Source organism: Pelophylax lessonae, assembly GCF_965119305.1.
Source record: "Pelophylax lessonae genome assembly, chromosome: 5".
In the NCBI taxonomy this organism is placed as follows: Eukaryota; Metazoa; Chordata; class Amphibia; order Anura; family Ranidae; genus Pelophylax; species Pelophylax lessonae.
This window is the reverse complement of record NC_138772.1, coordinates 559699476-559713204: the sequence shown is the minus strand read 5'-3', so window position 1 is coordinate 559713204 and position 13729 is coordinate 559699476. Positions and strand designations below refer to the sequence as shown.

At 45.1% G+C, this 13729-nt stretch overlaps 1 long non-coding RNA gene across 1 annotated transcript in view; it reads right to left on the bottom strand.

Moving 5' to 3' along the window:
- LOC309556220 overlaps window positions 1-11909 on the bottom strand; it is a 577427-nt gene extending 565518 nt beyond the window's left edge. The window contains exon 1 of the long non-coding RNA XR_014225306.1: window positions 11888-11909. This is a non-coding gene — a long non-coding RNA (uncharacterized lncRNA). The remainder of the gene's footprint in view (window positions 1-11887) is intronic.
- Between the last annotated feature and the right edge of the window lie 1820 nt (window positions 11910-13729).

The following is a 13729-nucleotide window of genomic DNA, read 5'->3' as shown; positions in this document are numbered from 1 at the left end:
CTGCATGCGTGGGTCTGTTTGCCGGTATAGATCTATGTGTATTGCGGTGCAGAGTCAATATAATTTTGATATCTATCTGCCTTTATGAAGGAATACACGCTCATGTCTTTCTACTGTGCCTGATCACCATAGTAGTAGAGGCGGGAATACATGCATGAGTTTGAGCAGAGCAGGGTTCACGGTTCTACACGCTGGTTTCATTGTGTAGTGTTAGGCAGGAAGCCGAGCACTCTGTTCTATTCATTCACAATCGTGTACTCCCCCTTTCTATTGTATAATTGAATGTATACAAGTGTGTCATTGGCTGATTCTATGTGAGTTACTTGTGCCATGTGATTGTACATTTGGAACGGATTGGCTGATGTTGTATAGCCATCACTTCCTGTTGATTATCCCTTTTGTTGTCTCATAAATAAACAGAGCTCCCTACCTTAGGCAGGACATTCTTGTGAGCATCCAATGAGATAGCAGCCTGTGTGTCTGTATTACTGGGAACTGCTAAATGCGCTCCATTACCTTATACCAGGGGTGTCCAAACTATGGCCCTCCAGCTGTTCAGGAACTACAATTCCCATGAAGCATTGTAAATCTCTGACATTCACAGACATAACTAGGCATGATGGGAATTGTAGTTCCCGAACAGCTGGAGGGCCATAGTTTGGACATAGCTGCCTTATACAAAAGAGCTGAGAACTGTGCTTTTTACCACATTGAGATTGATTGTGCTTGGCGTATATTAATATCCAAAAGTGCACTTATTAGCGTAATGGAGTTATTTGTGCATCAAGCGTACATTAATTTCCAAGACAATCACCAGTCTACAGGATCATCATCATCAGTCTATGGGATAATCCTCAACATTATCATCATCATCATTAGCATCAACATCATTAGTCTATGGGATTATTATCATCATCATCACCAGCCTGTGGGATCAGCATCATCATCATCATCATCCCCTGTCTATGGGATCATCATGATCATCCTCACGAGTCTACGGGATTATTATCATTATCATCACCACCAGTCTATGGGATCATCATCATTATTACCAGTCTATGGGATCATCATCACCAGTCTATGGGATCATCACCATCATATATGGGGTTATCATCATCATCATCACCACCACCACCAGTCTATGGATCATCATCACCACCACCACCAGTCTATGAGATCATCATCATCATTATTACCAGTCTATGGGATTATCATCATCATCATTACCAGTCTTTGGGATTATTATTTTCTATATACTTGTAATCCAGTAAAGATGGCCATAGATAGATCGTGTTTTTTTTTATCAGACAGGCAGCTGGTCACATTGGGGGTAAAGGGGGGAATCCTCCCTGCTGTATTCTAACAACAGGGCTGCCAGAATACACTGATCAGCACTGCAGCCAATCAACTACAAGCGCTGTTGGAGCAAAAATATACCAGCAGTCTCGTGTGGGAGGAGTCAGTTACAAGATCGATTCTCCTCGTATAGCAATGGTCATAAATGGATTGAAGTTTGTCCGGTCCCTGCTGAATGCCGATCCATCTATGGTCATCTTATTACTTCGTTATCAGCATTGGCTATTCATAATCTATTAGTGCTTATTTCAAAGAGGCCACGCCCGCTGATTTATTAGAACATTCGTCCCAAAGTGAAAACACCTGAAGAACATTCGGTTTTTCCCCATTCTCACACCCGCTGGATCCCTCGTACAGAACGAATGTACATGGAGTAGTGCTGGATGAATAGTTATGAAGATTATTTTATAAATAGACCCGAAAGTGTCATCTCCATTCCCTTACCTTGCAAGGCGGCTTTTTTGGCACTACGCAGCAAAGTAGTTTTTTTTCGGAGTCCTCCTTTACGCTACTGCTGGGTCTTGATGGGAATGTCAGATCTCCAGAATCCATCAACTTTTTCTACAGAATAAAACACAGAATAAAACACAGATGTATCATTCGGTGGGGATATGGAATGGGCAGGACCTATTTTTTCTTCTACAATGGAAATCACTATAATGAACTCTCCACCCCTTCCACTAATATACTGTATAATTATCTTATATCTACATACTGGCTGAATGACCCCCTGTTCAGTTCGCAGCAGAACTTTCAAACGCAGCAAAAGTTCGGAACTGAATACTGATCCCCATTGAAGTCTATAGGACCCGAACTGAAAAAAATCAAAAGTGCCCATTTTAACCACTTACCCACTGGGCACTTAAACCCCCTTCCTAACCAGACCAATTTTCAGCTTTCAGTGTTCTCACATTTTGAATGACAATTACCCAGTCATGCAACACTATACCCATTTGAAATTTTCATCTTTTTTTCCCACACAAACAGAGGTTTCTTTTGGTGGTATTTAATCAGCATTGGGTTTTTCATTTTTTTGCGCTATAAATGAAAATAGACCGAAAATTTTATTTAAAAAAACGCATTTTTCTTTGTTTCGGTTTTAAAAGTTTGCAAATTTAGTCATTTTTCTTCAAACATTTTGCCCAAAATTTATACTGCTACATATCTTTAGTAAAAATAACCCAAATAATTTTTTTGGTCTTTGTGAAGGTTATAGAGTCTACAAGCTATGGTGCCAATCATTGAAAATTGATCACACCCTATGTACTGACGACCTATCTCAATTCTTGAGACCCTAACAAGCCAGGAAAGTACAAATACCCCTTTTTGCAAAGCAGACATTCCAAGGTATGTAGTAAGAGGCGTGGTTAGTTTTTTCCCACAATTCTTTGCAAAATGAAGATTTTTTTTCACAAAATGGTCATATTTCCAAGTTATTTCTCACACACTGTATAGGCATACTTGCAACTACACCCCAAAATACATTCTGCTACTCCTCCTGAGTATGGCAATATCACATGTGTGGGGCATTTCCACAGCCTGACCACATACGGAGGCCCAACATCCAAGTAGCACCTCCAGGTGATCCTGGAGCACAAATTACACATATAATTTCCTGACAACCTATCACATTTTTGAGCACCAGGACAATGGAAAAGCCCACAAAATGACCCCATTTTGGAAAGCAAACACCCCAACACAAAATCTAGGAGCCATAATGCGTCTTTTGAACATGTAATTTTTTTCCACGTTTTTGGAAAATGTGGAAAGAAAATGAAAACGCATTTTTTTTTTTCTTTTACACAAAGTTGTCCATTTATAAGATATTTCTAACACATAGCAAAAATGACACCCCAAAATACATTCTGCTACTCCTCCTGTCCTGAGTATGGCGATACCACATGTGTGACACTTTTACACAGCCTGGACACATACAGAGGCCAAACATGCAGGGAGCACCGTCAAATTTTGTGAGTCACTGCAGGGCACTGATAAGCACTGTATTGGCACTGATTTGGCATGGATAAGCAATGATGTGCCATGGATGTGGCATGGATGAGCACTGATGTGGCATGGATGAGCACTGACATGGCATGGATGTGGCACCAATGAACACTGATGTGACATGGATGTGGCACGGATGAGCACTGACATGGCATGGATGAGGAATAGATGACCACTGACGTGGCATGTATGTGGCACAGATGAGCACTGATGTGGAATGGATGAGGAACAGATGACCACTGATGTGGCATGTATGTGGCAGGGATGAGCCCTAACGTGGCATGGATGACCACTGACGTGGCATGGATGTGACACAGATGAGCACTGACATTACATGGATTAGCACTGACGAGGTATGGATGTGGCACGGATGAGCACTGGCGTGGCATGTGTGAGCACTGATGTGGCATGGATGACCATGGATGTGGCTTGGATGAGCCCCGGATGAGCACTGAGGTGGCATGGGTGGGCACAGATGTGGCACGGATGGGCATGGATGTGGCATGGATGAGGCACAGATGAGGCACGGATGAGGCATGGATGTAGCATGGATGTGGCATGGATGAGGCATGGATAATTGAGGTATGGAGGAGGCAGAGGATGGGTGCAGCTGCAGTTTCTCTCCGCTCCTCGCACACTGTACTGACTGTTGTGTACAGTGTCAGAGGGGAGAAATGAACCGGACATGCGCCGGTTTGTTGACAAGTGATCGCTCTGTCATTGGACGGAGCGATCACGTGGTAAAGGGCCATTGTCATTGGCCCTTTACCATGATCCGTGATGCGCCGGGTCCCTTTTTTTATTTTGGCTTGGGGAGCCAATCTGTAGGATGAGACCACAATGTAGTGCACTGAGAACAAGATTAGAGATTTTTTGGATAAATTCTGGTGTCCCTTTCAAAGACTTTGGATAGAAGTAACAGGTGCAGAAAAACTGGTCTATGGGTGTCTGTGGTGCCTTCACACTGTACTCTTGATGAAAGTAAGAATTGCCTTGCTGTCAAAAATGTAAGTGTTCTGCACCAGGTGAGGAAAAATTGGTCTTTGGGTGTCGGTGGTGCCTTTACACTGTAACCCTATAGAGCAAGAATTGGCCTTGCTGCCAAAAATTGAAATGATATGCACCTGTCAAACAGGTGCAGGAAAATTGGTCTTTGGGTGTTATTTGTGCCCAAAAATCTACACCAAAAAAATTCTTCCAGATGAAATCAACATCCACAACACTAGGCAGCCTAGAAGTCTTGCAGAGATTCCACATCTCAAAAACACTTCATTAACAACATCGGCATCAGGGGCTTGATGGCTGCTGCTAATCCAGGACTGATTCATTTTAAACATTTCAGCCGGTCCACAGAGTTTGTGGACAGACGCGCTCTCTTATCTATCACAAAACCTCTGGCAGCACTGAATGCCCATTCAGAAAGCACACTGGATGCAGGGCTGCCCAGCAGCTCAATTCCATACTGGGCAGGTTCTGGCCAGTGGTCTATTCTCATGACCCAGTAACCCCAAGGTAATCGTCAACTGGAAAGCTCTCTATGCATTTTTTCGCTCCTAGATAATCGTCCACCATATGATAAAGACACTGCTGAATGGATGTGAAAGCAGACAGTCCTGGGTCTTGAGGATTAAAAATTTTTTGAAAAGCATCACTGAGGTGGCTCCCCTCTCCACCGCTCCTCTCTTGACCAACAGAAGCCTCAAAACTACGTTTTCCACGACACTGTAACCTACCAGAGTTGGGAAAGGCATTACATAAACTCCTCTTTAAGGTGTCCTCAAGAGATTTCATCTTCTGCTCCCTCTGTGGAAACGGGATGAGTTCTGAGACTTTCCCCTTGCAACGGTGGTCAAGAAGGGTTGCCAATGAATAGTAATCCTTCTCCTTGATGCCACATATTCTTGGGTTCTTTCCCAGACATTGAAGAATGAGGAAAACTATGCAGCACAAGTTTGCGAGGCATGAGAAGCAGACTCCTCGGGGTCTGTATCTGGAACTGCCTCCTCCCAGCCCGTTCTACTCCCAAGGGTTCTGGGGATGGAAAACCATCTGTTAAGGTTTGATGTATGTCATACTCTGCTTCAATGCCCCTAAAACTGCCAGAATCCTCCTCCAACTCCTCCCTCTCCTCTTGTGTGTTCTGTGGCTTAGGAAGAATGGCGTCTGCATAAAGCGGGCCTTGAGAGGAAAGGAAGTCCTCCTCTTCCTCCCCCTGCTCTGCCTCGAGTGCCCTGTCCATAATACCACAAAGAGTCTGCTCCAGCAGGAACACAACAGGGATTGTGTCACTGATGCATGCATTGTCACGGCTCACCATCCTTGCAGCCTCCTGAAATAGTGACAGTACAATGCATGCATCCTTTATCAGCAGCCTTTGGCGTGGGGAAAAAAAGCCGAGCTGGCCTGATCCTGCCATTGTGCCATGCTTACACAGATACTGGTTGACAGCCCTCTGCTGCATGTGCAGCCGCTGCAGCATTGCCAAAGTTGGGTTCCACCTGGTGGGCATGTCGCAAATCAGGTGATTTACGGGCAGGTGGAATTTCCACTGAATTTCAGCCAAGAAAGCACTGGCTGTGTACGACCACCTGAAATGGCTACAGACTCTTCTGGCTTGCTTCAGCAGATCTTCCAACCCTGATTATCTATTTAAGAAACGCTGCACCACCAAATTGAGAACAATTTACCAGGCATGGCACATATGTCAACCTTCCCTGTCTAAGGGCGGACAGGAGGTTTGTGCTATTATTGCACACCATCATTCCTGGCTCTAGCTGGTGTGAACTACTTATGGGCCTGCCCCTCCAGACCTGCAAGATCTCTGCTGCAGTGTTGCTTCTGTCCCTTAGACACACCAGCTGAAACACTCCATGGCACCTTTTAGCCTGAATCATTGAATAGCCCCTTGAACGCTTAGGGTGTACTTGTGGTTCATAGAACCATTCAGCAGAGGAGGGCATGGAGGAGGAGGAGGAGGAGGGGGTGGAGCTGAAAAATCTTGCATATTTACCACTAGCTGTATGGAGACAAGGCAGAACAACAAGCTGCACCACTGAGCCCTGTCCTGCATCCTTCTGAGTTGCAAGCAGAGTTACTCCATGTGCTGTGAACTATATCGTCCCTGACCATGCTTGCTGGACCATGTGTCAGCAGTAACGTGGACCTTGCAGCTGACTGCCTTGCCCAATGAATGCCACAACATTGCCTTGGATGCTGGAATGGGCCTTATGTGAAAAGAAATAGCGACTGGGAACCTGCCATTGCGATACAGGACATTCAGCAAATTCACAGAAGGGAACAGAATCCACGAGACAGAAAGGCAGGAGTAGTAAAGCCAGCAGCTTTGACAAGCTTGAATTTAGACACTGGGCATGTGGGTGGCAGTGACTGTATTATTTATTTATTTTTTTTGCTGCATTTTGCTGCAGCAGATGGAGCAGAGAAATTAGCCTGCTATACTCTACAGTTGGTGGTGTGCTACTGGGAGATGTGCTGCAAGGACCAGGGACACCCTGCACTATACGATCATCCCTGTCAGTGGAGGCTGCTGAGAGGTCATGAGATATAGTGGGAGTAGGCTGAGGTGCGGCGTGAGGAGGCGCTGAGTGGTTGGAGGTTAAATGTCTTGTCAAGCATGTGGTACCCAAGTGGCTGGTGTTTTTGCCACACTTGATGTGCTTGAGGCAAAATTTGCAAATTGCAAATGATGTCGGACCATGTCCACCTTTGCTTGTGGACATAGAGGCTGCAGGGCCCCTCATAGTGTTATGGGAACGTCTGCCTCTCCTTGTTGGCCTCCCAGACTTGATGGGGGGGGGAGGGTGCTTATTAACGAAATGTGGTAAAATGGAAGTTGAAATGTGTACGTGGATGCACTTTAATCAATGGAAAGTGGTGTTTGGTGCACTTTATCTTGAGTACTCACTAAACATATACACTCCACTGACAAACTACAATACACTGCAGGAAAACTGCACTGACGCACTGCAAAATACTGCAGTAAACATGCAGTAAGGCACCAAAATATACTGTGTTAAACACGCAGTAATGCACTGCAGTATATATACTGCGGTAAATGTGCAGTAACGTACTGAAATATACTGCGTTAAACGTGCAGTAACACACTGAAATATACTGCGTTAAATGTGCAGTAACGCACTGAAATATACTCTGTACACAGAGTAAATATTACAATGAACAGCAGCTTTCAGAGTCCTATTCATTCTAGCATATACAGTATAATGAATGACTGCCAGCTCCAATCTTCCCCTGAAATACTAGTCTCACACTGGGGGGAATTTCTGTAAGGTCAAGCCAGAATACGTTTTTGATCTTATTGTTAATCAAGGTTAAAATACTCTACTTGTAATTACTGGCTATAACCTCACATTAGTGTTTAGCAGGTAAACAAGCCACCATTTCTCATGAATTCCCCCTCAAGTCTAATTACCATCAATAAATACTTTTTGTATTATTCCTTTCAAGTCTGATCAGGCAAATCTACTTTTAACGATCCCCTGCAAGTAACTACTCTGGCCCTTTTGATATGTATAAAGCAACTTGCCTACCAGCTGTGTTAGGCCATAAATCATAGCCTACAGTACACACCTATGTGCATATTATAAAAAACAACATTTTTGTAAATATTTTATTCTATCTTTTCATGTGACAACATTTTCCCCTGGAGTCTATATTGGGCAGACTAGATGGGCCAAATGGTTCTTATCTGCCGACACATTCTATGTTTCTATGTTTCTATGAGTCCTCTTCCACCCCTCCATATTGACATCACAGAGCTGGTGGATGTTAGAGACCTTGCGCTCCTCCACCTTCTGTTTGAGGATGCCCCACAGATGCTCAATAGGGTTTAGGTCTGGAGATAAAGTATCTCACAAAAGTAAGTACACCCTCACATTTTTGTAAATATTTTATTCTAGCTTTTCATGTGACAACACTGAAGAAATTACACTTTGCTACAATGTAAAGTAGTGAGTGTACAGCTCGTATAACAGTGTAAATTTGCTGTCCCCTCAAAATAACTCAACACAGCCATTAATGTCTAAACCGCTGGCAACAAAAGTGAGTAAACCCCTCAATGTCCAACTTGGGCCCAAGGTGTCAATATTTTCTGTGGCCACCATTATTTTCCAGCGCTGCCCTAACTCTCTTAGGGTACATCCACTGCTGGGAGGAAGTTTGCCTCGGAGTTTGCTGTCTTAAGCATTACTGTGACTGACCCCCGCCCCCTTGGCTGGGCTAATTTGGACTCCAGCTGGAGCAATTTGGGCCCCCTCTGGTCTGCACACTCTCCACTATCACATGCTTACTGATATCCCTTTTTGGACCTACTCCAAGTACCAAACCTTCCTCTTATAGACAAGGCTGACGATGATCTCTGTGGGTGTCGTTAATGTTCCATGTTTTTAATCTGTGGCAAAACAATTGTGGTGTTCATGCATCCTTCAACCATATAAAATTATTCCCAAAAAATCCCTGAAGAAGAGGACGTCGGATCTTGCATGGAATAATTGGTTGAGTGATTTGTACACCTTCATACCAATATCAGTTTTGCCAATAATTTTACTAGTTTTCACTGTTATTTGTGTATGTTTACCTTTTACCATTTTTGTAATAAAACTCATATATATTCAATATATTTTTTTGTATATTTTTGAGTGACCTTCAAAGTCCCACCCCAAGGGGAATCCTCAAATATGCTAACTCTCTTAGGAATGGAGTTCACCAGAGCTTCACAGGTTGCCATTGGAGTCCTCTTCCACTCCTCCGTGACAATGTCACCTTGCGCTCTTCCACCTTCCATTTGAGGATGCCCCACAGATACTCAATAGGGTTTAGGTCTGGAGACATGCTTGGCCAGTTCATCACCTTTAACCTCAGCAAGGCAGTGGTTTTCTTGGAGGTGTGTTTGGGGTCATTATCATGTTGGAATACTGCCCTGCGGCCCAGTCTCTGAAGGGAGGGGATCATGCTCGGCTTCAGTATGTCACAGTACATGTTGGCATTCATGGTTCCCTCAATGATCTGTAGCTCCCCAGTGCCAGCCGTACTCATGCAGCCCCAGACCATGACACTCCCACCACCATGCCTGACTGTAGGAAGACACACTTGTCTTTGTACTCCTCACCTGGTTGCCTCCTCACACGCTTGACACCATCTGAACCAAATAAGTTTATCTTGGTCTCATCAGACCACAGGAGATGGTTCCAGTAATCCATGTCCTTAGTCTGCTTGTCTTCAGCAAATTGTTTGCAGGCTTTTTTGTGCATCATCTTTAGAAGAGGCTTCCTTATGGGATGACAGGCATGCAGCCCAATTTGATGCAGTGTGCGGCGTATGGTCTGAGCACTGACAGGCTGACCCCCCAACCCTTCAACCTCTGCAGCAATGCTGGCAGCACTCATATTTCTATTTCCCAGCAGCACTCATATGTCTATTTCCCAATATGAGTATTGGATATGACGCTGAGCATTGCACTCAACTTCTTTGGTCATCCATGGCGAGGCCTGTTCTGAGTGGAACCTTTCCTGTTAAACTGCTGTATGGTCTTGGCCACCGTGCTGCAGCTCAGTTTCAGGGTCTTGGCAATCTGCTTATAGCCTAGGCCATGTTTACGTAGAGCAACAATTCTTTTTTTCAGATCCTTTAGAGAGTTCTTTGCCATGAGGTGTCATGTTGAACTTCCAGTGACCAGTATGAGAGAGTGAGAGCGATAACACCAAATTTAACACACCTGCTCCCCATTCACACCTGAGACCTTGTAACACTAACGAGTCACATGACACCGGGGAGGGAAAATGGCTAATTGGGCCCAATTTGGACATTGTCACTTAGGGATGTACTCACTTTTGTTGCCAGCGGTTTAGATATTAATGGCTGTGTGTTGAGTTATTTTGAGGGGACAGCAAATTTACACTGTTATACAAGCTGTACACTCACTACTTTATATTGTAGCAAAGTGTAATTTCTTCAGTGTTGTCACATGAAAAGATAGAATGGGAGGGGTGTACTTACTTTCGTCAGATACTGTATATATAAAATATACCCACCTCCAGTCTGGCCTAAATACCCACCTCCAGGGGGCGCAATGGACACATTGAGGGGAATCTACTAAGAGTGGAGCATCCAAAATCTAACACAACCCATCAGCTTCTATCTTTCTATTTCAAAGCTTACCTGAACAAGCTGAAGCTGAAGCTGATTGGTTACTATGCACACCTGTTCCAGAATTTGTCTGCTCCAGTCTTTGTAAATCCCCCCATTGCTGATCATTAGGTTTTGGTGTACAGCTGGCAGTGTACAGCCCGGCGCTCCCATCCCGGCGCTCCCATCCCTGGCGCTCCAATCCCGGCGCTCCCATCCTTCTCTATCTAAAGAAGTGTAAAAGTATCCAATCCATCCAACTACATCATAAATAATACAATAAAATTGTAACAATCAGAATCTGCTGTAATCATATATAGAAGTTGAACGCCTGACCTCCGGACATCGGGAGCCGGTTTTTCCGACATTCCCAGCTGGATATGATGTCATCACAAACCCTCCCCCAACACATTCTGTTATCTTGGCAACTTTATATTTTAAAAAATGCCTCCACTCTTCCATTCACAATTATTTCCTCAATCTCTAAACATCATCAAATCCCTCCATTGGAAGAAACCTTACAAGTTACAATCAATTTGTATGGCAATTGCAACTTACCCCCAACTTCATGTAAATAATACCCCGGGGGTACCGAGCACCTAAACCCGAGCTCCTTTGCTGAGTATTCTGATTCCGGTGAGAGCGCTCAGAGCACAGCGAGTCACTCGCAACTCCACATCTGGGGTTATTTTCAATGAATGCAAGGCATCCATGAACATCACAATCTCCCCTCCTCCAATCACAGAACATCTTTCCTTCACTGACGATTAGAACTGTCTGCACTGAGTTGTACATAACTCCGCAGTCTAGGCACATGGGACACCCATGGTTGTTATTTTTAACAGTGGATGGGTCAAAGAATCAGCTTTAAACACCTGGAGAAGACAACTTACACCCACAAGAGTCAATCAATGACCGTACACAAGAGGGTCTCCTCCTGGAAAACAATATCATGGGTCAGCTCCTTCTAGTGGCCATCAAGCAGTATTTTGTTGAAATGCCTCAATCAGGAAAATACCCCATTATGGCCACTAGATGGAACTGATGATCATAGGAAATACACATATTAGAGAGATTATGGCAATTATTTGGACAGCAGTGAGAATGATTGAGGCAATCATACAAACACATAACATTGTAATTGTTATTAGAGATACATGACAGATACGTATTGATACATTGTCCTCATACGTATTGATACATTGTCCCCCTTATAGATCTGCAGAATATTGCTCAGTGATAACTAGGAATGAATATATATATGAACATTTCTAGTTGTGTCTATAGAAGGTCTTATGATGTGGACTGAATGCTCCTGGATGTGTGGAGCCCCCCACACCGTACAATCCTCCCCCCCCCCCCCCACACTCACCTCTCCTCCTCCATCCACCAGCAGTACACAGACAACAAGAGCCACAAAGATCAGCAGAGTCTTCATACCTGCGCTGCACCCCGATCCTCACTACAGCAACAAGACAGAAAGATGTACAAAGAGTCAAACCCCCCCCCCCCCTCCTTCCTGGGACTTGTCAGTTGCAGGATCCAACCTACAGATGAGGCAACATCCTTCCCTATTCTACTTTCACTTCGTCGTCTTCTGTTTTTTTTTTTTTTAATGATGATATTTAGTTATTTTTTATAAATATATTATTCCAGGTTTTTCTATAGACTGAATTTACACAGCACTCTACATACTGTACAGCCCCTGCCCCCAAGGAGTTTGAATTGGGGACTCCAGTCACAGTGAAGCTGGGCAATTCCGGGTATTTTAGAGATTTTTCTTTTCAGGGTTATCCACTTGTCACCCACCATATAGCCGATATACAGCTTTGGTGTGACTTCCTAGTTCTGGGAGGGCATGGCTGCTACAGCCACACCAGTGCAGCCTCCTCAGTGTGCTGATCAGCCACATCAGTGCAGCCTCCTCAGCGTGCTGATCAGCCACATCAGTGCAGCCTCCTTAGTGTCCTGATCAGCCACGTCAGTGCAGCCTCCTTAGTGTCCTGATCAGCCACGTCAGTGCAGCCTCCTCAGTGTCCTGATCAGCTACACCAGTGCAGCTCTTCTCATTGTCCTCATCAGCCATGCCAGTGCAGCCTCCACAGTGTCCTAATCAGCCACGCCAGTGCAGCCCTTCTCATTGTCCTAATCAGCCACGCCAGTGCAGCCTCCGTGGTGTGCTGATCAGCCACCCCAGTGCAGCTTCCTCAGTGCCCTGATCAGCCATGCCAGTGCAGCCTCCTCAGTGTGCTGCTTATCCACGCCTGCGCAGTCTCCTCAATGTCCTGATCAGCCACACCAGTGCAGCCTCCTCAGTGTGCTGATCAGCCACGCCAATGCAGCCTCCTCAGTGTCCTAATCAGCCACGCCAGTGCAGTTTTCTCAGTGCCCTGATCCATCACACCATTGTAGCCTCCTCAGTGCCCTGATCAGCCACACCAGTGCAGCCATGCCAGTGCCCTGATCAGCCACACCAGTGCAGCCATGTCAGTGCCCTAATCAACCAAGCGAATGCAGCCTCCTCAGTGTCCTGATCAGTCAAGTCAGTGCCCTGATCAGCCATACCAGTGCAGCCTCCTCAGTGCCCTGATCAGCCATACCAGTGCAGCCTCCTCAGTGCCCTGATCAGCCACTCCAGTGCAGCATCTTCAATGCCCTGATCAGCCATGCCAGTGCGGCCTCCTCCAATGCCATGATCAGCCACACCAGTGCAGCCTCCTCAGTGTCCTGATTAGTCAAGTCAGTGCCCTGATCAGCCATGCCAGTGCAGCCTTCTTAGTGCCCTGATTAGCCATGCCAGTGCAGTCTCCTCAATGCCCTGATCAGCCATGCCAGTGCAGCCTCATCAGTGTCCTGATCATGCACACCAGTGCAGCCATCATCAGTGCCCTGATCAGCCACATCTGCCCCAGTGTCACCATCACAGCAGTATGGTGTCACAAGAGCCAGCCATTATCAAAAACATTTTTTACACAAGCTAGAAGGTAAATCCTCAGCATGTCAGATGAGAACAGCAGGGAGCTCACACTGTCTGATTCATAGTTACATAGTTACATAGTTACATAGTAGGTGAGGTTGAATAAAGACAATAGTCCATCCAGTTCAACCTGTGTAGGTGTGTGTGACTGTAATCATCTAACATAGCCCTTAATCTCCTAATCCTTGAGATGTAAGTCTAAGAGTCTTTTGAAAGTCACCATACTACCCG